General features: G+C 41.9%; 1 long non-coding RNA gene across 1 annotated transcript; it reads right to left on the bottom strand.

Annotated features, from left to right (window-relative positions):
* Window positions 1-2,318: 2,318 nt before the first annotated feature.
* Window positions 2,319-24,264, bottom strand: LOC137472275 (uncharacterized). The gene is made up of 8 exons (XR_010998095.1): window positions 24,151-24,264; window positions 23,330-23,477; window positions 22,086-22,212; window positions 21,868-21,926; window positions 14,650-14,968; window positions 12,767-12,910; window positions 4,466-4,579; window positions 2,319-2,566 (listed from the first exon to the last, which is right to left on the bottom strand). It is a non-coding gene; the product is annotated as an uncharacterized lncRNA (long non-coding RNA).
* Window positions 24,265-25,021: the final 757 nt, after the last annotated feature.

The following is a 25,021-nucleotide window of genomic DNA, read 5'->3' as shown; positions in this document are numbered from 1 at the left end:
TTCTCTTTTTGAAGGCAAGGGGGCAGCTCACTCTCCACATTCCTGGGAGGAAGGCTTATCCCAGAGAAGGATAGGCTCCAGAGGCATCTGCCTGGTGCTAACTTGACCTGCAGTATGAGGATGTCCTGAAGGAGAAAGTCCTTTCAGTGTGGTGGCCTCAGTGTGGTGCCACTCCTTCTTCACACGTACTTCACTGGCCTTGGAGATGCTGTTTTTTGCATGTCTAAAGCAACCTTCCCATGTGCCCGCTGGAGAATGTGCTTGGCACTCCCCTTGTGGTACATGTCTGACAACTCAGCCAGCAGCAACTACCTTCTTCCAGGTCACTGGGAAGCTGGAACACCCTTGTCTAGTTCTTCACCATTTTTGCCTCCAAACTTGGCTGCTCTGAATCAAATTTGGGACAACTGATGTTCCACAGAGTGTAGTAAGCTCAGGGAAACACTGGGTGTATATCCTAAGCTGTTAACATGAGATACCACTGAACCCTCCTTCCTCTTAGGGGACCACAGCTCTGGAGAGGAAGCTTTAAGATGACTGATTTGGGTGCCATTGATTCACATGGTTTTTTTCTGCCTGGACCTCCTCCTTCAGACATGTTCTATGCTTGCACCACATAGGATTTTATCTACCTTCTTCCTCCTCTTTCTACCCCCTGTGATGGACATCCCACTCCTGCAGCTGCAGATATGATCCTAAACTGGCCGGGATGCTGTTATTGCTGGATTTTTGTTCTTCATTTCACATCTTCTCTGGTAAAGGGGAAAAAAGGCACTGGGGAGCACAGGAATCAGAACAAGACAGTGCTCAGTGTTATTGGGAAAATTGTGAGAAGGGAAGAACCCCTTCTGTAATCAAGGATGCAGTTATGAAGATCCTTGTCAGCAAACTGTGCTACGACAGTAATGCCTTGTGAGGGTCACAGTCTTCTGCAATTGGCAGCAGAGATACTTCCTACTCTCAGGTTAAGCATTACTTCATGTCAGTGTATAATTGCACTCACAAAGTTGTCTACACCAAAAGTGAGCTAAAAATGTCCCTCTGTCACAACTGGAGACTCTGGATGCAGGAAATACCTAGTCAAAATGTAAGAGTCCAGATTATGGCTTGCCTGAATATTTTATTGTCTTTGAAAGGCATGACAGCTGGTGTGAACTTCTATATCAGATATCATCATTCCCTGCTCCAAATATTTCCATGTGACTGGTTTTGGTTAAAGAAGGCATCTTGTTGAATTTAATTAGGTAGAAATACAATTTAAGGGCAGATAACACCCCTTCTCTTTACTAAGGAAGATGGCCTGGAGCATTGCTTTGTGCTGAAGAGTCTCCCTAGCATAGCTTTCTGGCTGAGAAAACAATGTGCTGCATCCAGGAAAAATATGAAGGCTGTATCTGTGCCTAGAAACTGTCACACTGGTATCTTTATAAATTGCACTGATGATATGAAAACAAAGTGCCTTAATTTAATTATGTGTGTTTTCCTTGGTTAGTGTAAGATGAGTTCTGATGGGGGATATGAGGACCTTTATCCTGTCAGACTGTCTTGAAAGGCAGAGGTAGAAGCAGCCCCTGTCTGCACTGCAGGGCCATGGGATGCTCATCTGTTCCCTCTTTGAGGATCATGTACCCACAGCTTGAACAGTGACATTTTGGCTACAGCAACAAGAAGCAAAGGAAGGGACTGGGAAAAATACCTGAGTGGAAGACTTAATTCAGCAATTTTCTTTCATTTTCTTCTTTCTTTGTGAACTGCCTGCAGGCAGGTAGGACTTCTTCCAGATGAAGTGGTGACTGACAGATGAGTTTCCTGGCCTTCCTGAGAGCTGCTCTCTGGGCAGACCCACACTCAGACCCTTTTGGCATGCAAGGACAGTGCATCCTTCTGCCACAAATCCATAGGGAGAGAGAGTTTGCCCTGGCTTGATACTGCTCCCTGGGCTGGTGTAGGGGAAGGAGTGCAGGAACCTCCGTGCCACACGGCTAGGAGGCTGCTGTGCCCTCGCCAAGGAAGTAGATGCAGCTCTAGGAGGATCTAATGGTCTCTGACCTTTCTGCAGATCACACGGAGGAGGGAGATTCTTTGCAGCTGTGTATCTTGATATAAGGTACACCAAGCACAGAAATGCATTGTGAAGAAAAGCAAGTGCTTTCATTTGGCATTTCAAAAAATACAGAGAAAATGAGAGAAGAGACTGTAAAGTTTAGGAGAGCGGATTGCTGCCAGTGCATTTAAGTGGGAGACATCTGCAGTTAAGAAATGTATGAACTAAAAACCACATCAAAACATATTCGGTGATGCTCTGGTCTGAGCATATTGAGGAAGAGGTAGCACAGATCCCTGTTATCATACTGAGCATCCTGGGAAATGGGAATCGCACCAAGTATCATGCACCAAAAATAGTAATATTTTTACAGGGTGTCAGGCAAAGCACTCCCAGGCAGCGCTGAAGCAAACGACTGGGAGTAAATGGACAAGAAAACAAATGGCTGGAAAGATAGCCATCAAATTCCTCCTGCTCCTTTCTCTGGCACTTAGTTTCCTCTTCAAAATGTTGACAATGTTCCTTAGACAGAAAGAGAATAGAAATGGAAAAAATAAGTGGATAGACCGTGGTTATGGCTTATTTTCTTTCCCCAACAGGGGAGTATTGTGTAACAGAATTTTGTTCAAGTATAATTTTTATCCTTAAAATAGTTATTATTCTTCATACTTCATATGAAACAAGAGCTATGTTTTGGGTCCAACAATTCTTGATAGGCTGTGAGGGGGATTTTTAAAAAGTTATATAAAAAAATTATATTAATTCTACATTAATTTAATTTAAACTAGATTAAAATTAAATAAAATATAAAAGAAAATATGAAAAAGGGCTTTTTAGTATGTATTTTGGGAAAAAAAAAGGTATTTGCTGACCCAGGGGCTTTGAGTACAGTATCTTCTGTCCTCTCTTCTCTGATAAATGAACTGTAAAACTGGAGACAAAGACAAGAAAATTTTGAAGACAGTGACCAGATTCTGATATCAGGTATAATCTAACATCACTGGACTGCCATTACCCAGAGTCAGAATGACATCCCCTGGGAGACTGAGGGTCTCTCTTTAAATAACTTGTCCATGAGCTGATGCAATTATCGTATCAACAGTCAGCATGTATACTGCAACAATCATCCATATGTCTAAGTGCTCCTGTACCAAAACAAGGTCACAAGAAACCTAAAAGCCCTGAAAGAGGAGAGATTTTATATGGTTACTCTTCAGAAAATTACAGGAACTCTCTATCTAAAGCCAAAAATCTAGGTGGCGAAATTCCCAGATCAATCTTTCACCTTTTCTGTTTTGTCTTTTTTCAGTTTTGTTTGGGATTTTTTTTTACTTGCATTGGAGCAGAAATATTATTAAAAGAGCATCTTTCAAAGTGACTTCAATACTTCCTTGGGTCCTGAGAAAAGATATATAAACCTGAGAAAAGTGCAGAAGAGAGGGGACAGTAGCAAGGGGAAGTAGCATTGAAAGACTGTGGTTATTCATGGGCAGGTTATGTTGCAGGGTCAATGTGCTTCTTTCTGAGCAAGACAAAAGGTTTAAGCAGTCCTTTCTCCAAATATATTGCCAGTATAGAAGACAAAATGTTGGACCTAATTCAGTTTTCATTCATTCTATTCCAGTTGAAACAACTTCAGGAAATTTAGTGTGAGAAGTTTCCAAAAATAGGTAGAGAAGTTAAAAGATTGATGATGGAGATGGCAGCATGCATGGGAAAAGGGTCAGGTAACCACAGAACTCCCTCATCTTCTCTATGCCTTAGAAAACTGTCTGATTCTTGATTAGTTTTGAGTGAAAATTGATTTCTCTGGTGTTATTAATTTTATTTTCCTTGGGTCACCTTTCCTTCTATATTAGTCCAGCAAAATAAACAAAACAAGAAGTCACAGTTTTGATTTTGAGGTGGATATGTGTGAAACACATTGAGTCAGGAAGTCTATGCTAACCACATGTACTGTTATATGTATGTCACATAGACAGATAATCATGAATAGGAAAATGAAATCAATCATGCTGTCACTTTCTTTCCAGCCCTTCTCTCATGTGCCTGCACCTGTAAACCATTGATATGCACAACTCTGTTAACAAAAGTTGGCATATTTCCATTGCTTTTGTATTTTTTTCAAATCCTTCTGTAACACAAGGGAAATACTTGCCCTTCATTGTTTTAAGTGGCAATAATCCACTTGCTAAGTGGAAAGACTACAGTGCAAAAGGTTTTAATTTAAAATCCCAAAGCAGAAAATAGATTATTGCTGAAACAACCAAAGCCCAATATCCAAGTATCATAAGAAGAACCTCTTCTTTAAAACTAAGTTGATTGATAAAGCAAGAGGGTAATAACAGTGGTCTGAAGTTTAATTAAAGCAGTTTGTGGAAACTTCCCCAAAAACATTTGCCAGGGTATTTTCTTCTTCACCTGTGTGACACTGCTTGCTAATGCAGCTGGCCACACCACTGTCCCTTCTGTGATGTGGATCTCCAAGAGAAGTCACCAACTCCCCCTCCTGAAAAAGGAAGATCCTGAAAGATCCTGGAAATTTACATGTGGGGGAAAAAAAAAAATCAACGTTAATAGGACTTGTCAGCTACCTTACTGCTTTCAAAATGGAGATTTGCTTCAGCTCTCCCAAAGTTATTTCCTGATAACATCCATCATATATCTGATGGGCCAACTAAACTGCACTAAACAAAAGCTGCTCACACATATCCTAAACCCACTACTAGAAAGTAATGATTTTGAATTCAGTTTCCTTGGCAAGCTACAGAAGTAACTCATCTTTCAGGCACTGTGAATGCACAGTTTCTGGAGCTGGGAAGCCCTTTAGTGTGTTGGCACAACAACATATGAGCTCTGGAGATTTGGGAGCACAAGCTTAGGATTGGTTAATCAAGCAGATGCCTTTAACAGGGCTGCTAAGTGGTTTAAATGAAACCAGTGTTGTGCCACATAAAAGCATAAATAACTCTTTTCCACAGGGCAAATAAAATAAATTCTTCCCAGAGACCTCTAAGGAAAAGAAATCAACAAGCTCCCTTGAAAGACCTTTTCTGTCTTAGAAGTTATTACTGGTTTTTGTGGCCAGTTGAGCTGCTCCACTTTTAATAAATGACAGTGAAATTCATTTAGTGGCCACTATTTTGACGCTTGGGTGCACGAGGTTGTACAGCTCTGGGAGTGTGGGCAAGGGCAGCAGCGAAATCCACCTGCCCCCCGGTTATGTGCAGTTCTGTGCTCTTGGGGCTTCTCACTGGGAGCTCTTCCTACCTCTGCCCATATGCACAGACACCAAGAACCACCAGTGCTCACTGACTGACACTCACTGCCACCACACGCATGCCTCTCCTGGACTGAGGCTATTCTCTTCCTTTTTTCATTAAAAACCTGTTACTTAAAAAAAAAACAACAACAACAACAACAACAACAAAAAAACCCCTAAAAATCAAAATCAAAGAAAATCAAAACAAAATAAAACAAAACAAAAGACCCTAAACTAAACTAAACTAAAGGCTCTGGTGTAAAAAACCGGAGTGCTGGCTCTGTACCATCTGGTGACTTCTTAACTGAAACCATCTAGCACAGCACAAGTCCTCGGAGGGAAGAGGTGACTAATGAGATGCAGAGATCCTGAGCTGGTTAGAAGTAACGCTAGATTTTTTTGTCTTCACTAGTTAATGTGATATGTAAATGAGGAACATATGATAGGATTTGAAGCCTGTCTGTAGGAAACACACCAGTGTAAGTGCTTAGGAGGAGGTGGTCTTCCTAATGAATATGCTCTTTGTTTGAGAATGGAAGTGAAGTCCCAGTTTTATTCCATCATTTTGTGCTACTTGTCTAAAGCAGCACTTATTCCAGGGAATGGCAAGTGTTTGAAATTTGAATGGGATCCACTCCATTAGCTGGAATTTGTACTGTCACACCCTGACTTCTGCACTGCAAGAAATCCTAACCCCTTCCTCAGCTGCTAGAAGTGGACTTCACAGTGTATTCTGAAGCCAATAAGAAATTCCTAAATCTGCTGACTTGTACCAAAGCTAGAGTTAGCACAGCAGACATTTTAAATCAAATATAAGACAGAAATTTGCAAAGAGACACCAGGGGTTGAATTTCTTTATTGTATCATGGCACCTAGGCTAGGGCTTTGCTTTCTGACCCTGCTCAGTGTCTCAGCTTCTCTGGATTTCTGTGAAGTCTGGCAAATGGTCAACATCTTTGCAAATCAGCTCCATGTTAGGACACTGGCTAAGAGGAAAATACTTTCAGACATCAAATTATCAAACTGTTTAAACTTTCTGCTGTGTAGCTCTTCTCATTGCACTGAAAGCCATTCAACACTCAAGTAGCAAAGCTGGGGAAGTTCTCATCTCATCTTCCTGCTATCTCCTGATTTTAATTTCTTGTATATTCTGTTTGTATCTGTGCACAACCTTCCTGCATTTTCCTTATGTGGAGACCCTGGGATGTGACTTTTATTTTTGAAGCTAGTATAATTATGAGAAAAATGAAATGCAGAGACAGAACACAGCCTTTAGCTTTGTCTACCTTGAAAGGGTGGATTGAATTGCATTCTGAGTCCACAAATTTGAGAAAATTTAAGATTTTCTCATATTTTCTCCAGCAACTTAATCCTTAATATCATACTCCAGTAGTTAAGAAACAGAAACATACAATAAATCTTAGGGATCCAGTTGAAATAGCAGACATTTTAGATGATAAAAGGTTGCAACAAGCTATTTCCCAGCCAGCTTTAGAGCAAGAAATCTTGGTAGGGATTCTTTTATAAGTCAAATCAAATAAATAAAATTGCCTACTGCAATAAGAGGAGTGTTATTTGCATCTTAAATGCAATTTGTAAATTTCAGATTCCTTTTATTTAGATGTACTCCTAGGGACTAGCAATACCACATCCATGGATTCCCACATTTTTTCAGTGTACTGTGAAAACATCTGCTAGTACTCATCAAGCTCCTCTGTGGTTTGTTGTCCCCATTTTACAAGCTGAAGGAATTAGACAGGTTAAAGGACTTGCCCAAGACCACACAGGGAATCAGATGACAGAGTAGGTACTAGAATCATAATTTCCTGGCTCTACTTCCAATTACCTTGTGCCAAGGAAAAGGCCTTTCTTTCTAATGTAATGCCTAGGTTATTTGACTTTGTTCTTTCTCTCTCTCTCCCTTACTCTTGCTCCACCTCACCTAAAATGAAATTGAAAAAAGTTCTGTCCTTTTGTGTGCAGCTTTGTATTTAATCTATGGTGCCAAACAGATCAAGTGAATGTTGTCACCACTCCAGAAAACTCAGGGAGAGTTTATTTAGCTGATGTGATGGCATAGGTGGGTTATAAAAACCTCACAGACTTCTGCCAGGGAGGTGACCCCTTAAGTCCTGATTAAACACACTTGTGTTAATCAGGCTGTTCTGCAGAGCTTCTCAGGCAGGATGGGTGCAAAGCTGACAAAACAGTACCCTGAAGCCACAGTATGCCACTATGGATATTATCCAAAATGCCCCCATCTACTCCTCATTTTTCTTTTCCTGTAGCTCTCCAGTCAAACATGCCTTTCTTGGTGACAAATGTTGTGATGCAGTAGGAAAAAGGTTACTTTGCCCTTCTAAATTAAGTCTCCTGAGAAGGTAACCTTCTTTTTGCATTTTAAAAGTGGTGTTATTTCATTTGCTATAAAGGTTGAAGTGATTTCATTTGCTATAAAGGTTGAAGTGATTTGGTATTATTAACACATCGTCAAGATTATATTTTAGAGTCACTAACCAGTACCCTTTTACAGATGCCTTTCAGAACATTCTTGGAGGACTAGTTATTATCATTCCTGCAGATCAGCTATCACCTTATTCTCATCTGATTTTGTCCAGTGCCTTGTTAGCTCGAGCATCCAATAATAACCACAGATTAATGAATTAGAAGTGATGTTTTCCATCCAAATTATGAGCAGCCTTGCAATAGCTGAATGGAGTATGTTGCATGGTTCCTCATCTACCTCTGCAGTTGTTCTTGCAAGGAAATGGTTTTCTTACAATGCAGAACCCTTTAGTGCTGCATTATCTCATGATCTCTGACCACAAAGCTGGACTACATCCTTAAATACATACTTATACATAAATATAGGATCAGAGTTCTAAAAACTTTCAAGCTTCCAGTAAATTATTGCTTAAAAGTAGTTAACTGATTTTTTAAAATGTTTCAGATACAGCATAATGGTCTGCTGCCCGAGGGCAAGGGCTGCTCCTTTGGGGATGTCTGAGGAAGCACCAATACCCACCGTTAACTAATGACACTGAACTAATGTTCACCCCTGGTACCTCTGAGCAGTGCATGAGGACACTACAAGCTGTGGAAAAAATAAATGAGTTTGTGCTTGTCACCATATTAAGCTGCAAAGTTCTCACACTGTTCTTGTAAAAGTGACAATAATGGGACACAAGAAATTACGTGGCAGAGATTTTCTGTGGCCACATCCAGAAGAGCAGAGAAAGTGTTCGTTAGTGACATACCTTAAGAAAAAATGTGTTCAGCACAACAGAATGGATTAGTGCAGCACTACATGTTCAGCAGGGAAGTTCAGGTTTATATCTAAGTAAACAAATGGTTACTTATCTTCTCTGGTACCAGGTGGTATGATGTGTGTCCCGCTTTACTGTTGCTCTATCATAATCCTCAATACTTATATTATATGAACATGGATCAAGTTGTTTTGGTTTCTAATCATGCTTTTTAAGAGGAGTCACTGGGCATAGTGGTCTGTTTATAGAATATTTTCTGGTTTTATATTTGCCAGAGGTATACACAGGCAGCAGCAGGGGTATAGTTTGTCTAGATGCCAACTTTTCACAGAAGAAAAGCTTCATAAATCACTTCCCTGAACTGTCAGTTCTGTTAGCAACTCCCTCTGGTGTTGTACAGCTGAGGGGCTTATGTTGAGCACAGCACTCCTCTACAGCCAGAGGAGCCCTGCTTTTGTTTATTTTTCTTTCCTAATTACCTATAGGAAAAGAAAACTGGTCCAAGCTGAGAAACCTTTATAAAACTCACTGGATGATCAAAATACCATGACAGGCTTCTTCAGTGCCTAAAACCTAATTGTGCACAGTAGCCTGCATCTCTGCTAGAGGTAGCTTGGAATCACTTCTTCCAAAGCATTGTGATAATGACCATTCCTTGCTGACTTTAAAAAAAAACCAAAAGTGTTTCTGAAAAAGAAATGGTATGGATATCTTGACTTGAAGACAGATAGCTAATGCAGACATATGGACAATGCACACAAAAGCTTCCCAGTGTCAGATGAGAAGAACATGGGCCATAAATTCTCTGTCCTTAACTTATAGCCACACATGGTTTTGCTTATAGCAGATGTTGTGTGAAAATTAGCTGCAGCTTGTGGCTAATGGAGGAACATTTGTAGAAGGGGGTTCAGGAGGTGAAGGCTATTTTTAAGACTTCTGTATGTAAAACTAAATCTCTGTCTATAGCAAGGTGGCAGTTGACTGAAAGTGCAGGTTGTATGCACAGAGGGGTAGGAAAATAGTTTGCTTTGCACAGCTGCCTTGTATGAGGCTGCTTGTAGATGTGCAACTTAGTGATTGCACTTAGTTATTTTATCTGCTTCAACCCATTGCCAGTTGTCACTTGGCATGAAGAATTTCTCTGCTGAATATCAGAGAAGGAAATGAAATGAGGTGAAAGTGCCTGTCTTATCTTGCATGCTGTTGTTCTTTCCCATGCTGATGTGCAAAGATAAGATGGTGCAGACTGACCTTTCATTCTGGCTCTGGTGCAGGAACCAGGAGAGGTTTCCCTCTCCAAGCACAGATGCCTGGCAACATTTGCACCCAGCTGCCACACAGCACTGCTTGCCCCCTTTCCCCAGATCCCTGTGGCCTGATTTAGGTGCAGAAAGGTGCATGCATGCTGCAGGTAGTGTTTCAGGGAGCTGGAGCCACCAGGATTCTCTATCAGGTATCAGCTCTCAGAGGGGTACATGAGGGTTGACCTTTGAGGCTGATGGGGAAAAATTGCCCCTGGTGCCTTAGTTGCATTTCCCTTTTCCCCGAATATCTCCATCATGGCCTCTTTCAGGAAGGTGACAGGGGTGGTCTTGCCAGGACCAGCAATGGGGTGTGGAGGCCAGAGGGCTGGGCCAGCCACCACTGACGTGCCAGGCACGTCGGGCAGCTCTTTGCCTTCCTGTGTGGAGTGTTTGCCTTGGCAGCCAATGCTCAGCATACATCTCCAGCTCTTGGAGGGAAACTTTCTGTAACTCCAAAGATACTGGGGAGAGAGAAAAGTGGCTCACAGTAGCTTCATCCTCACAAAATAGCCAGCCTCCAGCAATCACCCTAGCAACCAGAAACTGAAAAGGAGAGCCAATGCATCCTTCTTCAGACATCTAAGTTTAATTCAACCTTTTGTTCTTCTTTCTACTTTTCCCTGAATATGCAGACAGAGCTATCTTCCATGTAATATTTGCTATATGGAGAATTATACAGACTCATTTTCTGCTTTTTGAAACTCCCTAGTTAGCCAGTTCAATTCCTCTGTACTTAAACATTTGCTTTCAATAAGAAAAAATGTTGATTAACTCAGTGGCCTGGCCAAATCTAGTAAGTTTTTTCTGGCAATACCTCTAATGAGTCTCATTTATTAATTTTTTCCCCCTACCTTACTTGTGTAACAAATTTCCAGATATTAACATCAAGAAAGGCAATATTTAGCCTGTTGTATGAGAAAAGTAAAAACAAACCAGCACACTTCCTTTTGTAGTTCTGGATTTCATGCTCACTTAATACATATAAAATGACCATTTTATAATGTATAAATCTGGAGCTAAGTGTTAAAGCATGCTAGTTTATACATACGATTATGTACAAGCATGTATGTGCTTGTATATACACATACAGATTGTAAGATGTCCATTGTAATCGAGTGGCCACTGATTCATGCTGCCTTTTTACTTTTGGCAGGTCTTTACTCTGTTTTTTTAACACCCACCTCTCTCTCTGTCTCTTGGGGGAATGCTATTTAATGTAATTATGCTAAAATGACATTCTCCTTGTGGTATTTAACAAAAAAGAATAATCATTTTTTAAGCATTCATGTATTATGAGTCTGTATTTTTTGGCTCTAAATTAGAATGACTTTTGATTATGTTTTTAAAATATTATGGCTGGATAAATTAATTACACCAGAAAATCCAGAAGAAACAAACAATAAAAATAATAATAAACATTAGCTGCCGCCTCAGTCCAAGCTCACGTAGTATATGTTAAAACTTTATTATTTCAAGTGGATGTATAATTACAGGAAGGTGGAGGCCATAACTAATGTCAGTGCTAATGGAAACCCATGGCTCATGAGCATTTTCCTGGGAGCGTATGGTTCCCAGGGAAGGCAGGGAGCTGATGGGGTCTCTGCTTGCCCTGCTGGGAGAAGGTCTCTGGGTTTAGCACCTCCTTGGGGCTCACACAGGACACTGGGCATGTTGCCCCAGAGGAGGAAGGTATAGTGCCACGCTATGGTGACACAAGAAGGGTAGCACATGCCTTGCCTCACGGGCTACACCTCACTCTGGTGGGACCACTCTCCTTGCTAAGAAAGTGGCCAGGTTTCCCTCAAAGCACTGTCCTTAACTTCCCAGGTAGAGCCAGCAGTAAGATCAATTAGTTCCACTTCTGGTTCTGCTTTTGTGATGTTTGCCTCTGTCCATGGAAACTGGACTCACACTATCAATTTATTTCTCATTCTGTGAGCTACCAGCTGGTAATGATATGATTCTTGTTTACTCTGACCTTGGCTGGATGTGAAAGAGAGACTTAGATGTGAATGGTTCCACCTCCCATTCCCAGACCCTTGAGCCATTATTTTCTTCTGCCCTACCAAGCAACATGCTGGTTTTAATAAAACATATTGCCATTGCTTTGAATATTTATACCCTTGAACCATTCAAAAAATCTATTCACATTAGTCAAGTTAGGCAAAAATAGCTCAAAGACAGCACCCACTGCCAACATTTTCTTTGGTTAGTGCTACCGAAATGTCCCATTTCATTCTATGACTGAATTGCAAGATAGGTATTCCTTATTAATTGTGAGCATACTGCCATTAAGACTGCCAAGTAACAGTATAGCCAATATAACTCCTACCCACTTTATAAAGACAAACATTAAAGTCATCACTTACTTTGTGCCTAAAAAATGGAAAAACGCAGGAGCATACCAGATGAACCTCAGACATCACACCCTTTGGCACTTGCCCCAGAATTTGCTGTAAATGCTGTCAGCTGTCAAATCCACCTGGTTACTGTGGATCCTGGTTACTGTTGTCCTGGCCATCCAATGAAGACAGTGGCTGTGTGTGCCAAAGCTGAAAGGCTTCTCTGGTGAAATTGTCTGTGGCTGGGGAGATACAAGGACACACCTCCTGGTCTCATGCACACAAACTTATCAAAAGCTACACCTAATGCCTTATCAGAGCCACTTGCTTTTGTGCACCAGTCTGTGGCAGTGTCATAGGTTATTATGACATTTTAAACTCACATTTCTCCTAAAATTTTTCCCCTCTGTGGGAAATAGACATTTCTAAAGCTTAGTCCAGTTGCAGATAACAGCAAATGTTGCATTGGAATTTCCTATGGGACAGAAAGTCTCATGTTCAAAAGGCTATAGGCAATATGCAGCACTACATGGTGCTTAAAAAAGAACAGGCAAGCTTACCTGGGGAACTGATTTACAAGGTACAGTAGCAGGGCTCTGGGACTCTGATAGGCAGTAGCTCATCATTATGATACTGCTTTTCAATGACAAAGTAATCTGGAGCATTGCCTCTGCTCCCCATCCCCAGATTTCCTGGAATAGGATGGAGAAGCTGTAGTGATTTACTTGGGTTATCGTGTCATTTTGAATTTAATAGACTGAGAGATCAGTGTGGGTGCATTGTGTGCCCTTCTGAGAAGTGCACAGCACAACCTTTCTAGCAGGATGAATAACAGCTGATCTCGCAGGGAGTGGTGCAGCAGCATATTCTGCTGTCTGCTTAGCCTTGGAAAACTGCATTTGCCTAGATAAAGGGACTGAGGCTGGGGTTTAAGGGCATGCAGATATCTTACTGCTGTCCAGATGAGTCTTTCATTTATCAGTGTGCATTTTTCACACATTCAAAGTACCTGATCATTTCTTCTTAGCTTTAAGAGTTTTCTGCACGAGTTAAAGAAAACACTGCTTTTCTTATTTATCTCATTGTAAACTTTAAAAAGGTGACCCTCAGTGAATTGTTGTGAGTACTTTGGCACATACTTATTTGAGCTTCGGCAAAACCTACTCAAACACATTAACAGTGTACACACAGGCACAAATCACTATTAATCCTTGCTCAGGGAAAAGTTTATGGGGTCCCAGCTGTACAGGGCTTGATGCTAAGACACAAGGTCTTGTTCTGGCGAAGCCACCTGCTATTTTCTGAACCCAGAGGGCTGCATTTGCTCATCAAGGCAATAAAACATACTCTTGTTCTTGCTGGCGTGAGGGGTTTTGAGAACCACAGTCCCGATGACATAATGGGTTGCAACACACAGAGGGAGACAGCGTCCCCAGCTGCCCCGTGCTGAGCACAGTGAGCTCCTGCCTGCTCACTCCGTGGGAGCCAGGTGCTGGAAGGAGACCCTGGGAGGAGAGGGATGGGGAACTGCAGCAGTCACCCAGCAGTGCAAAGGTGCAATCCTGTTGGTGAAAATAGATGAATATTTGTGGATTAACTGCAATGGTTTAGCTGGAAAATTATTCAAATAGCTTGCCTCTAAAATGTGGGGATCTGCTGGCAGAGGTGAAAGAGCCAGGTCTAGTCATGCTGCTGGCGCAGCAGGCTCTAGGGACAGCATCCACATCCACCTCAGCACACTGCCTGGACCACTGCTGCATTTATTGGACAAACAGCATTTATTCCTCCAACTGCCCTGGGACAAGAGCATGACCAGCTGGACGTGGTCACTTCCATCCTTCTGTTTTTCTTGTCCAATTGCCCTGAGTGGCCCCTTAATTCTTCTCTGGTAGCATGAACTGCCACAGAAATTTACGAATGACTGAAAAATTCCATGAACTTGGAGGAAACTGATGTCTGAATGTAGATTTCAGCCCAGTAGGCAACTCTGCCCACACAAATGTCTCCTCAATAGACTGGTGCACTGGGCTGCTTTGCTTGGACAGCCATCTATGTTATACAACTGGCAAAGTGGGGTCCACAACTGGTGTTTTAAACACATTAAATAACATACTCTAATAGGATGAAAAACAGGAGTTATATGAAATATCCATGTTGCTGGTACTAAATGAATACTTACATTAGACTTTAATAATATTCCGTGGGACAATAACCTCACAGCTGCCTTTCCAAAGTGTTGATTAAAAAAAAAGGACAAGAAAGAATGGTCATAAAATGGTTACAACACTCATTAAACCTGTCTTAGAGCAGCTTCTCCCTGCCGTAGGTCAGGGCAGGTTGCCAGCAGAGAGGCAGCACAAGAGCTACCTTCTTCCTGTCTGTATGCCACTGATTGAGCCAGCTGAAATCCAGAAACTGGATTCCCACTCACCTAGAAGCCCTGAAACAGGGGGAGCACTGAAGCAGCCAAGCACTGGATCCTTGTGCTCCCTGCATATGCAGCCAAAGGAGCCTCAGAGGGAAAATAAGTGACATGGAAAAGTGTCCAGCTGTAAATTATGCTGTACACGGGATACAGAAATCTGGGAAGCTTTGTAGCAGGCAGGTCCTCTGGGGAAGGGCCAGTCCCTAGGAAGACTGGCTCACAAAGTCCCATTGTGCCCTAAATGATGGACCAGGGATGTGGCCACTCTTTGGCTGGGACAAGTCACCTCTCCAGAAGTATTCATTTCAGCTGGTTTTAAAAGATCCTGGAGCAGAAAGATAAGGCTTTTTAAAATATAGATTGTATATACATGTTTTTGTTGACCTGTGTAGGGGGTAGTAGACAAAAAGTTATTTTTTCAGTGCATATTTGAAAATAAACCTCCAGTTTGTATAGCTTGCAAGCACTCTCATCATGCTCATTGCTCATTAAAAGTTTGGGGTAGTTTTTTTGTGTACAGTGACTTCTTCTAAGAAAGGTTATTAAAAAGAAGAGCGATTAGTGACATAAACTGACTATAAAAAAAATTGAAATTGAATAAATGAGAAGAAATCATAACCCAGCTTCCTTAGGCCAAAGAAAATGATGACATGCATGCAGTATGTATTGTGCTGTTATTGCTGTATCTATAATGGAAAATTCCTCTTCATCAAATCCACTAAAGCAAGGCACGTTTTCTTCATGAATCTTTCCTTCTGTTTGGGCTAGAGAGAGATGAGGAGAACTCCACTCAGCAGAGAGCAATAACATTTTCACAGAGGGACCAGTTTTTGTAGGGAAAGAATCAGCTAATTTTTAAGAAAACACATCCTTGCAAATGTATGTGTAGTTCATCATAGCTAAAGTAACCTTAGAGTTGCTAGCCCTTAGGGAGCTTCACTGACAAGTGTTACACTTAAAGTATCTGAGTGGAAAATTCTGTAACATAAATTCAACCACCCATGTAGAAATCCCTCTCCGTTTCAGAATAGCAGGTATAAAATCTTAGCGTGTCAGTCTTTATCACATCCTGCGGTTCTTATCCAGACAGGGAGGCAGTGGGGAGAGGGGAAATTAAGGGAAATGACTGAGATGAGAGCCACCCAGAGCTGAGCAGATTTTGAAATGGGTGTCACTTTAGGATCTTCCTTTCTATTATTTGTTGTCAGCCTCTTTCTTCAGGGACGGAAGTACCCTGTATGAATTCTGATGGAGAAACTGGCTTTATAAGCCTCCATGAGGATTCAGTTTGTATAACACGGTGATGTTGAAATAATTGGAGGATTCTGCAATAATTTTCCTGGTGTGAAATATCACAAAAATTGATCTTTGAGAATTCCACTGTTAACATTTTTCCCTGTGGCTGATGAGAAATGCTTGTGAAACTACATGCTGCTCAAGAGAAATTCTCTTTCTCAGTTCCTTCATCAAAGCAAATGAAACAAAGTCTTTGGAATTTTTTTTTTCCTCAGGCATCTCCAGTGGACAGAACCTGGCCTGAGAGCAAAATCAGTCTTGGAGCTCCCTGAAGGACTGAGCATCCTAAAGCTAATCTGTAGCTCACAGCTATGGATGACAAACCCATTCTGAGATGCACAACCAAACTGCTTTTTGCCTCTACTGTCAATTTTCACTAATATTTCAAAAGCGCTTTGGTGCACCTCTCCCTCTCAGGGAAAGGAAAACACAGGAGTGGCAGAATGGATCTTGCAGACAAGTCTTTCATTGCTCTTTGGCATCTCAGCTGTGGTGAGTGCAATGATAGTGAAAGATGCCAGCTGTTCAGTAGTAGTTCTTCAGTGGATGGTGAGTGTGAGTTGTACCATGCTGTATCATAAGAGTATTCTGACAAGAAACTTACTTCCACAAAGCCAAAACTTCTAATTGAATTTTTAAGGCACTACATAATTTTTTTCAGGATGATATCAGAAAGTTGAATATACATCTGGTAATGTTATTCTCACACAGTAAAACTCAGCAAAATGTGCAGTTAATATACAAAGCCCAGAAAAGATGCATTCAGATAAAGGACTTATCTAAAAGTCACAGAAGTCAGATATGCAGTGCCTGGGGCTATGCTGGGAAATTGTATTTACATTTACTGAATATGCTGTCCTTGTTTTTCCCTTGTGGTCGCAATGATTCAGAAACAAGTGTGAAGCAGCAGGCAATTAGGTTTTGCCACTCAAAAAGCTAAAACTTCTCTGTAAGTAATCATGGCTAGCAGGCTGAAAAGGATGGATGGAAGAGAAACACTTACAGAGACATATATTTCTGCACAAGGGAGGTGACAGAGGTGGTGGAAACAGTTTGTGTCAGAGAACATGCTTTTTTAATCCCTACACCTACCTCACTTCTGTCTGTGCAATGGGACTATAAATGTCTGAGCCATACAGGACAATCAGGGGGGTGTAGAGGCTTGTGGAGGTCTCAGACTTTTTCAGCATTGCCACATGAGGAAGAAGAGGCTTAAATCTGGACAGCTTTGGCATGGGATACTGAAGCTGGGGATGCGGCAAAGCTGTAGATAAAGAGGTGAGGTTTGCTCCTGCACCATCAGAACTGGGGCAGACACGGGGCTGCCAGCACTGCTGGTGAGCCCAGGGGGGACAAGGCTCTCTGACCTCTCTCTAATCCATGAGGCATCCCTCACTGTGACCTGAGACAGATGTTAAAGTTGCAAATCTACAGGATTAGGGGTTGCATCCTTTTTTCTGGTCTATCTAGAGACCTATTAGCCTGCCTAGAGCCTGACTGGTGTTTAGAGTCACAAGAAGAAAAGCCTGTGTCACGTCTGATGATTAGTAACAAGAGCTGAACTCCTTTGATTCACAATGGTTAAAGAATAGCAGTAAAAGTATGGATAAGTAGCTGACTTCTAATGTCTAAATGCTACAAGCTAAAACTAAGGATATATTTTAAGGAACACCTTGCACTTAATTTCTTTGTAAGTAATATGCTGTAACATTTTTAAAGGCTTTATATATATGACTGAATTTTATTTTAACTGTAATACATAAAGCAAGATTTAATGACTGGCTTACAAGAACTAATAAGCAACTAAAGCTATCTTAAAGTGTCAGTGTGAGTCTGGATGAAAAGAAATGCCTTGTCTCTAGCCATATGTTACACACTGGAGTTAAACAGACATACAAGTGCTTTTTCCTGTAAGCCATCTGCACAAATATTGATTGAGTAATTTCATAAAATTCTGATTTAGTAATTTAGCAGCTGACAAGGTGATAGTGCACAGTGTAGGTTTGAGTTTCCTGGCATTTCTACTGCAGCTAAAACAACATTGATGTGCATTTCTTTTGCCACTAGCATTATTGCAAAAGGAGACATTGGAATCAAATCCAACATAACCTATTGAGAGAGTCTGTAAAATATTTTCCTATTAACATCAGAATAAAAAATAATGTGGTATTCCAGAAAATTGAATGGCACTTACATTCCATAATCTTCATCAGATCAGCTTGCATGGGGTTTTGTTTTTCCTTTGCCTGGTTTGAGGCTGTTTATATTAATTCCATCCAGTTTTATTTTAATTAGTTTAAAATTTTAGGGATTCAAGATCATCGTGGTATTTAAATAACTGAGTTTCAGCATCTGTCAGCAGTGGCTTTTTCAACCCTCAACTATTTAAGAGCTGCAATCTTTTTTCATTTTCCCTCCCTCCAGACACTGACTTTGCTGTTGTGACTCATGCCCTCAGCACCCCAGGCAGGCAGGCAGCTGTCTGCAGCAAACCGCTGCTGCTGGGTTTTCAGCCGGGCTGGAGCAGCAGGTCTGGGCTGGGGAAGCAGGCACGGAGATGCACCACCCCCCGTGCAGCCTGTCCTTCCACCACCTCTCCCTGTCCTGAGTTAGCAGTGCTCTTGTCCTGCCTCTTCCCATAGAAATGGATTTTTCCAGGGATAAACTATCTCACTGTGGTTCCACTATATTTTCCAGTTTCACCCCTTAGTGCCTTAAAGAAGTACAACCTTTCTGAGATGATTAGAGGTAATTTTGGTTCCATCCTCTCATCAGTGATTCTTTCCTGATTCCTATAAGGTTAGACCAATTAGAAAATTGATCTAATTCTAAGAGCATAGAACCATATAGAAACCGTAGAACCGGAAAAATTCAACTGTACACCTATTGCTGCCAAATCCACCACTAAACCATGTCCACTATGTACAAAATATGGAAAAGAGTAAGACTCCTTTTAAAAAATTTTCTTCTGTGAAAAGTGTAATTGAGCCACCAGGTAGTAGAAGAAGGGCTAGGCACAAGGAGACTTCTTTTAATATTTGCAGTGTGACAGAGGCAGAGTTTGGGTGCCCAGTCCAAGGGAAAATCATGCTGTCATTCATGCCAAAGAAAAACGCTTCGGGAAATAAAGAATAATTTCTTTTCCCTAAAAGTTTGCAGTCTCACCTCAGACCCCAAAACCAGGCTGAGGCAGACACAAGGGGGCAGCTGAGGCACTGCACTCCCTCTGCTCCATCAAGAGCTAGAGTTAAAAGAGAAATGGTCCCATCTGCCAGATGCTCCTGGCACTTTGGCGTCGCCCCTGCCTCATGCTCCATTTTTGAAAGAGCACCTCTGGGCAGCAGAGGTGACTCTGGGCACAATGCCAAGTGTGGGTGCATAGAAGTGTCTCCGTGGGGCACTGGGATCTGAGCAGCCCTGGGCTCTGGCCTTTGGTTGCATAGGTTTTTGCAAGCTGGAACCTACAAAAGCTTTTTAGGTATCAGCACACTGAGGGCTCTGGCTTAGCCTCTAGTGATAGGAGATGGGGTACATCAGCTTCACATCTGCAATGGGCATCTCCACCCCTTCTAGAGCAAAGACAGTCTTAGCCTTGGCAAGCATGGATTTGTTTTCCAGCACAACTTTCCTGGTTTGAGTGTTTTGGGGGCTGCACCTCTAAATACTGATGAAGAAATGTGAAGCCTGTCAGGGACAAAACTTCCAGTTAGCATGGTAGGACCCCATGATCCACCCTAGCCACTGAGATCAGCTCAGAGAGTGTTAATAATGCCAACGTTGTGGGTTTGATCCCTGTATGGACCATTCACTAGAGAATTGGACTTGATGATTCTTGTGGGTCCCTTCCAACTCAGAATAGTCTGTGATTCTGTGGTCTTGAGAGTGTGTCATCTGTTTTTCACATGGGAACAGGCACACAATGTTCATGAACACCATTTTAGATGCCACTGCTTCCTTTGGTCCAGCATGGGTTGAATCCCATGGGTCACTTAATGCCTTATTTACACACAGTCTGGATAATAGCAAGGAAACTTCACCACAGGACCAGTAAGGCCAGAAACTTATGAAATCCCAAGCAGAGGAGTAGGGGAGACATGGCCACCTGTAAAAGCTTCTTGCCAAAATGAATGGAACAAACTCTCCTCTGTGTCCATTGCAGATCAGGCATGAAACGACAGGCTGTCACTTCAGCAGCGATGACTGAAGAAAAGCATTTTACCAGAAGGGGAAGTGAGTCATGCAATAAATTGCTCAAGAAATGTTTTCAGCCCTCAGCACCAGGGGATTTAGAAAAAAGTTAGATGAACAGTGAAGATACTAGTTATAGGTGACCCTGCCTAGGGTGGGGGAAGAGCATCCAGATGCCCTCTTTAGCCCTCCTCCAGCAGACTCATGGTGTTGTATGTCAGCCCACTGTGTCTGGGTCTGCCACCCTTCCTGCACAGGAACAGAAATGTCTGTCCCTCTGTCACCATCATATAGTTGAAGACATATTAAGTGAATGCATATGCATATATTCATAGTAAATATTTCACAGTTTGGTTATGAGACAGTCTTCCAACTTAAAGCTCCTAAACTGTTCACAAAGGAAACCTCTTAAAGTATGAAATGTATGAAATGAAAAGAAATCTCACTTGCACATGCTATGGCTTGTATTGCATTGGCTGGAATAGCACTGAATTTTTAGGATTTAAGGGATAAGGTTTATTATGCTTCTGTCACACCATGACTTTGTTTTATAGGAAATAAAATGATGTGAGGAACAAAATGGGGAAAAAACCGCTCAACAACCTAAAGGATCAATTTGAGTGAAGGCTTTGGAAAACACTGTCATTTTATGAATTATTCCAGAGCTATGCTTGTAGCTGTATCCTAGCTGACAGAAAAAAATCTGATCTGTTCTTTATACAAACACCAGGGGAAACTGGAATCTGACCTTGTCTCAATCCTGTTTCGCCATTTCCCTCCTTTGGGAATCTGGGATCAGCCCAATGTTACTGTTGAACGATGCTCCTATGTCAGCTCCCCAGCCTGGACATCCAAGCAGTGCTCCTTCAGACTGGAGAGAATAGTGAGCTTATTTTGAGGAGAAATGAGTGTTCTGAGGACAAACATTTACACAAATTAAATTAACCACTAGCCTAAAAACAGGACCACACAGCCATCATCTGAACTGTAGCACTGGAACCTTTCATTTCCCACACAGCTCTCCTTGATGCTGCAGGGCACTGTCTGGGGATGATTCTTGTACCTCAGTGGTTCAGCAGCAGAAATGGGAAGAAGAGTTTTGGGGAGGAAGCCTGAATTCATGAGGGTCCTGGGGAGCACATGAGGATGTAGTGGTGAAGGGATGATGGATCAGGATGAAGCTCAAGGTAGATTTGAGGTTTTTCTGCCTGTCAGTCTGTCTGTGAGCCATGCCAGAGTTCAATGATTTTTCTAATTATTCACAAAAAGAAGCAGAAGCAGAATGCTGGCTGCTGGGACTCAAACTTCTGGGTCCTGCTTATCCCAGGAGCCACACAGAGAGCCAAAATAGAGTTTTCCAGATTTTCAGAGCCTTTCTATGACCAGAGTTCCATTTCCACTTGTACTACATTATACAGCTTTTCAGGAGAAATATTTCAATGTGTCAGTCCTGGTTCAGTAATGTTCTACACTTATATCACTGACAACAACTCTTTTTATAAATATTTAAATTGAAATTATAAGCATCTGAAATTTCAAAAGCCATGAGAAGGCAAAAGTTCAGCTAAATTGCTTGATTGTAAAATCACAGAATTGTAGAATAATTTAGATTGCAAAAGTCTCCTTAAGATAATTGAGTCCAACCATTTTCACATAAAACATTTCAAATAAAATATTTGTAAGTGAAAACACATGACTTGAAACAAACACATGATGAAACAAAATGTTCCACCAACCTACTTTTGTAGGTCTCTTTTCAGGAAATCTCTATATATGGTCATATTAGGCAGACCTTCTCTCTAGTTGAAATTACAAGAGAAAACACCAAAATTACTTGCATCATCATCTTAAAAATTAATAAATAACAAACCCAGCTCATGCACAGCACTAATCTTGATATGTGGTATGAGACATGCTGGCATGTCACCTGAACAGTTAAATGCTAGCTTGGAACTGACCTCTCTGTTACAGAGCAAGGAGCTCAAGGTGAAAGGCTCCCTGGGGACAAGGGTGACTCCAGCAGCTGAAGTGCCCTGCATTTTCCGGCATTCCATGGTGAGTCTGGCTTTACAAGAAATGCTCTTCCTGAAAAGCAGATGACAGTCAGACTCAAAACTTGTGACATTTCCCTCATGGCTTGTCTTATGCAGCCTGAAGTTTCCGTGTGCTCAGCAGTGCAGCTCTGATCCCCAGGTTTGCAGCCCTCGAAGGACAGACAACAGTAAACCATGACAAACATTACCCCAGAGCCATCCTCCACCGCTCCCTCTCCCCTAGGGAGGAAGCCTCCAAGGAGAAGAGCACTGACTTAAGAAAGCCACTTGGGCAGGGCCCAATAAGTGTTATTCCCACTTGTATTTACAATGCTGTCAGTGGTGCCTCTGTGTCACAACCTCCTCCAGCCACCCGGGTTTGTACAGTGCCTGGGGGAAAGCCCACAACCCTAAGCTGCCCTGCTTACAGTGCCTCTCCAGGAAAGCCCACCTGGGGCCCTGGGAAACACATTTGTTGGTCTGTGCTGGAGCATGACACACGTCCCTTGGATCCAGTAACCAGTACCTGTTTGTCAGAGTGACCCACCTCTGATCAGGTATTTCACTTGCAAGAAATGTACCATTCACAAAGCAGTAGCTAAAGGCAGCGTGCTAATAACTGCCATAGCTGCCTTTTAACAGGGCTCAAGTCACCAGGGAACATAGACTAATTTGCTGTAATTGGTTTAATATGTTTAGTCTGAGCAAAATATTTTCAGCCCAATAGAATTCTGAGAAATCCCATGTCAGTTTTAATTGGGAGAAGGTTATGGCAGCACCCGAGGTGCCTTAGGGCCAGGGGGTGCAGGTCTCTACTGGCTTCCCCCAGGCAGGGCACAGCCTCCTTTGGGCCTGCCCAAGGCACCCCAGCTGGGGTCTGACCTTGCTGCTCTTGGAAACAAGATCTTCACTGCCTTTTTATTTCGTTTGTTTGTTTTTTTGTTTTCTTCTTTCTTTTTCCCAACCCCCTTTTCCCTTTTTTCTTCTTTTTTTTTTTCTTGCTATCCTTTCTTACTTTTTTCTTTTTTCTTCTTCATTTTTTACACAACCAGAATAATAAATAAATACCTGAATGTCAGTGGCATTTTCTAAGCAAGTAGGCCAGATGAGTTTAGGTGTTGAAAACCCTACACAGGGTATGCCTGAGTCTTTGCAAGACTCTTACATACCCTTTCATGAGACACACAAGGATTTGCATGTGAGGTGCTCTCTGCTTGTTATCTCCCTCTGAATGCAGCTGATAGTGGCTTCAAAATATCATTGTCACATCTTCTGGGCAACCAGGAAGGTCTGGACTCAGGAGTGGGGAATTTCCTTCTGCAGAGACAGATGACTTAAGACAGATACAAGGTACCATAACCCCATCAAATTTATTTTGAAGTATGTACATTCCTGAACAAGTACATTAGATGGCATAAGTAATGAGAGCCTAATAGTTCACAGATGATGTGCTCACACACATTTTGGAAGTTCCAGCAGCCAGCTGTAGCCAAGTCCCCAGTTTATGTCCCTGACTCTTTGCTTTCCCCAAATATTGCTCCAAGTGCCTAAAAGTGCTAAGTCCTACAGCCATTCCCCTCTTCCTTTTGGCCTTGGAACTCTGCAATGTGAAATTAAACCCAACTGAACTACCAGCAAAGATTTTTTTTTTAAATTCTAAGGGTCTGATATCTGTTGACAGCAGACGCTCAAGTTAAAAGTTGTCAACTATCTTTATCAGTTAAATGAGCTTACTGTGTGGAATCAAAAACAACCCACTATTATATTAGTATCTATTACTTTGGCCATGTCATATAAAGTCAGACCCTATTCTTTGTGCCTCAGACATACAAAATTGCCAGCAATGACATAAGTAAAGAGAAGTTGATCCCAGACTTTTACCTGCACAGAATTTACAGAATCAGGTTGCCTTTGAAACAATGCTCTTGTTAAAAAAAACTACATGAAACATGGTTTTACGCATATTTAGATTGGTTTGACACAGGCTTACCTCCACTGAACTTAGTGATGCCCTTTGATTTATTTCAGCCTTGCTGGGGGAGATCAGCTTAGCCTATTAGGTCTGCAGGCACATATGTAAGTCTAACAGAAAAAAAACCCAAAACCAAAGAAACAGACAGCAAAACATACCACAGTTTTGGTGGGTTTTTTCCCACCCACAATAGCAATCAAAAGTCTACGAGCAATCGCCACCCTGCCCAAACACACAGCAGTGATGGCCTGGTACTATCTGAGGGAGTGCTGTGGCTACCCCATTAGGTATGGGTCCCAGGCACAGCCACGCAGCAGAGGGAGACCCAACCCTCCCATATTCCATAAGTGCCACCTGTTTCCCACAGCTTTGGTGAGAGAGCATACGCAAACCTTGTGCCCAACTCTACTCACAATTCCGGAGATCAGCACTGCTAACACAGGAACAAACAACCCTACTTCCCTTCCAACATCCTGGACCTAATAATCACTGTAATTACAAATTTGTTTAACATTGAAAGATACAGTGATATGCCAAAAACAAAACAAAAAAACCCCAAAATTTGCAACACAAAAGAGGGTAAAACATTGTCTCCAGTCTCCAGATATCAGTTCTGTCTCCAGAAAGAAAAGAAGCTGTTTTTTTGAAAACAGCTGTGTCACACAGGGTACTGATGTGGAAAGACAGCTGGCCCTGCCCTCTGCATCAGAACAGGTTTATCTGCCTTTTCCAGGTGGGAAGGTCCAGCTCCTCTCCAGGTTTGATTCCTACCAGTAAATGGCATTAATGATGTTTTCTGAGAAAGTTGAAAATTTGCTTTGAGTGAGTACTGCAAGGTTTGCTTTGAAGCTTCCATGGCCATTTGTAAATTAGTGTAAAACTTTGTGCT

Source organism: Anomalospiza imberbis, chromosome 4 (assembly GCF_031753505.1).
Source record: "Anomalospiza imberbis isolate Cuckoo-Finch-1a 21T00152 chromosome 4, ASM3175350v1, whole genome shotgun sequence".
In the NCBI taxonomy this organism is placed as follows: domain Eukaryota; kingdom Metazoa; phylum Chordata; class Aves; order Passeriformes; family Viduidae; genus Anomalospiza; species Anomalospiza imberbis.
The sequence above is the reverse complement of the archived record's forward strand: the minus strand, read 5'-3'. Positions and strand labels throughout refer to the sequence as shown.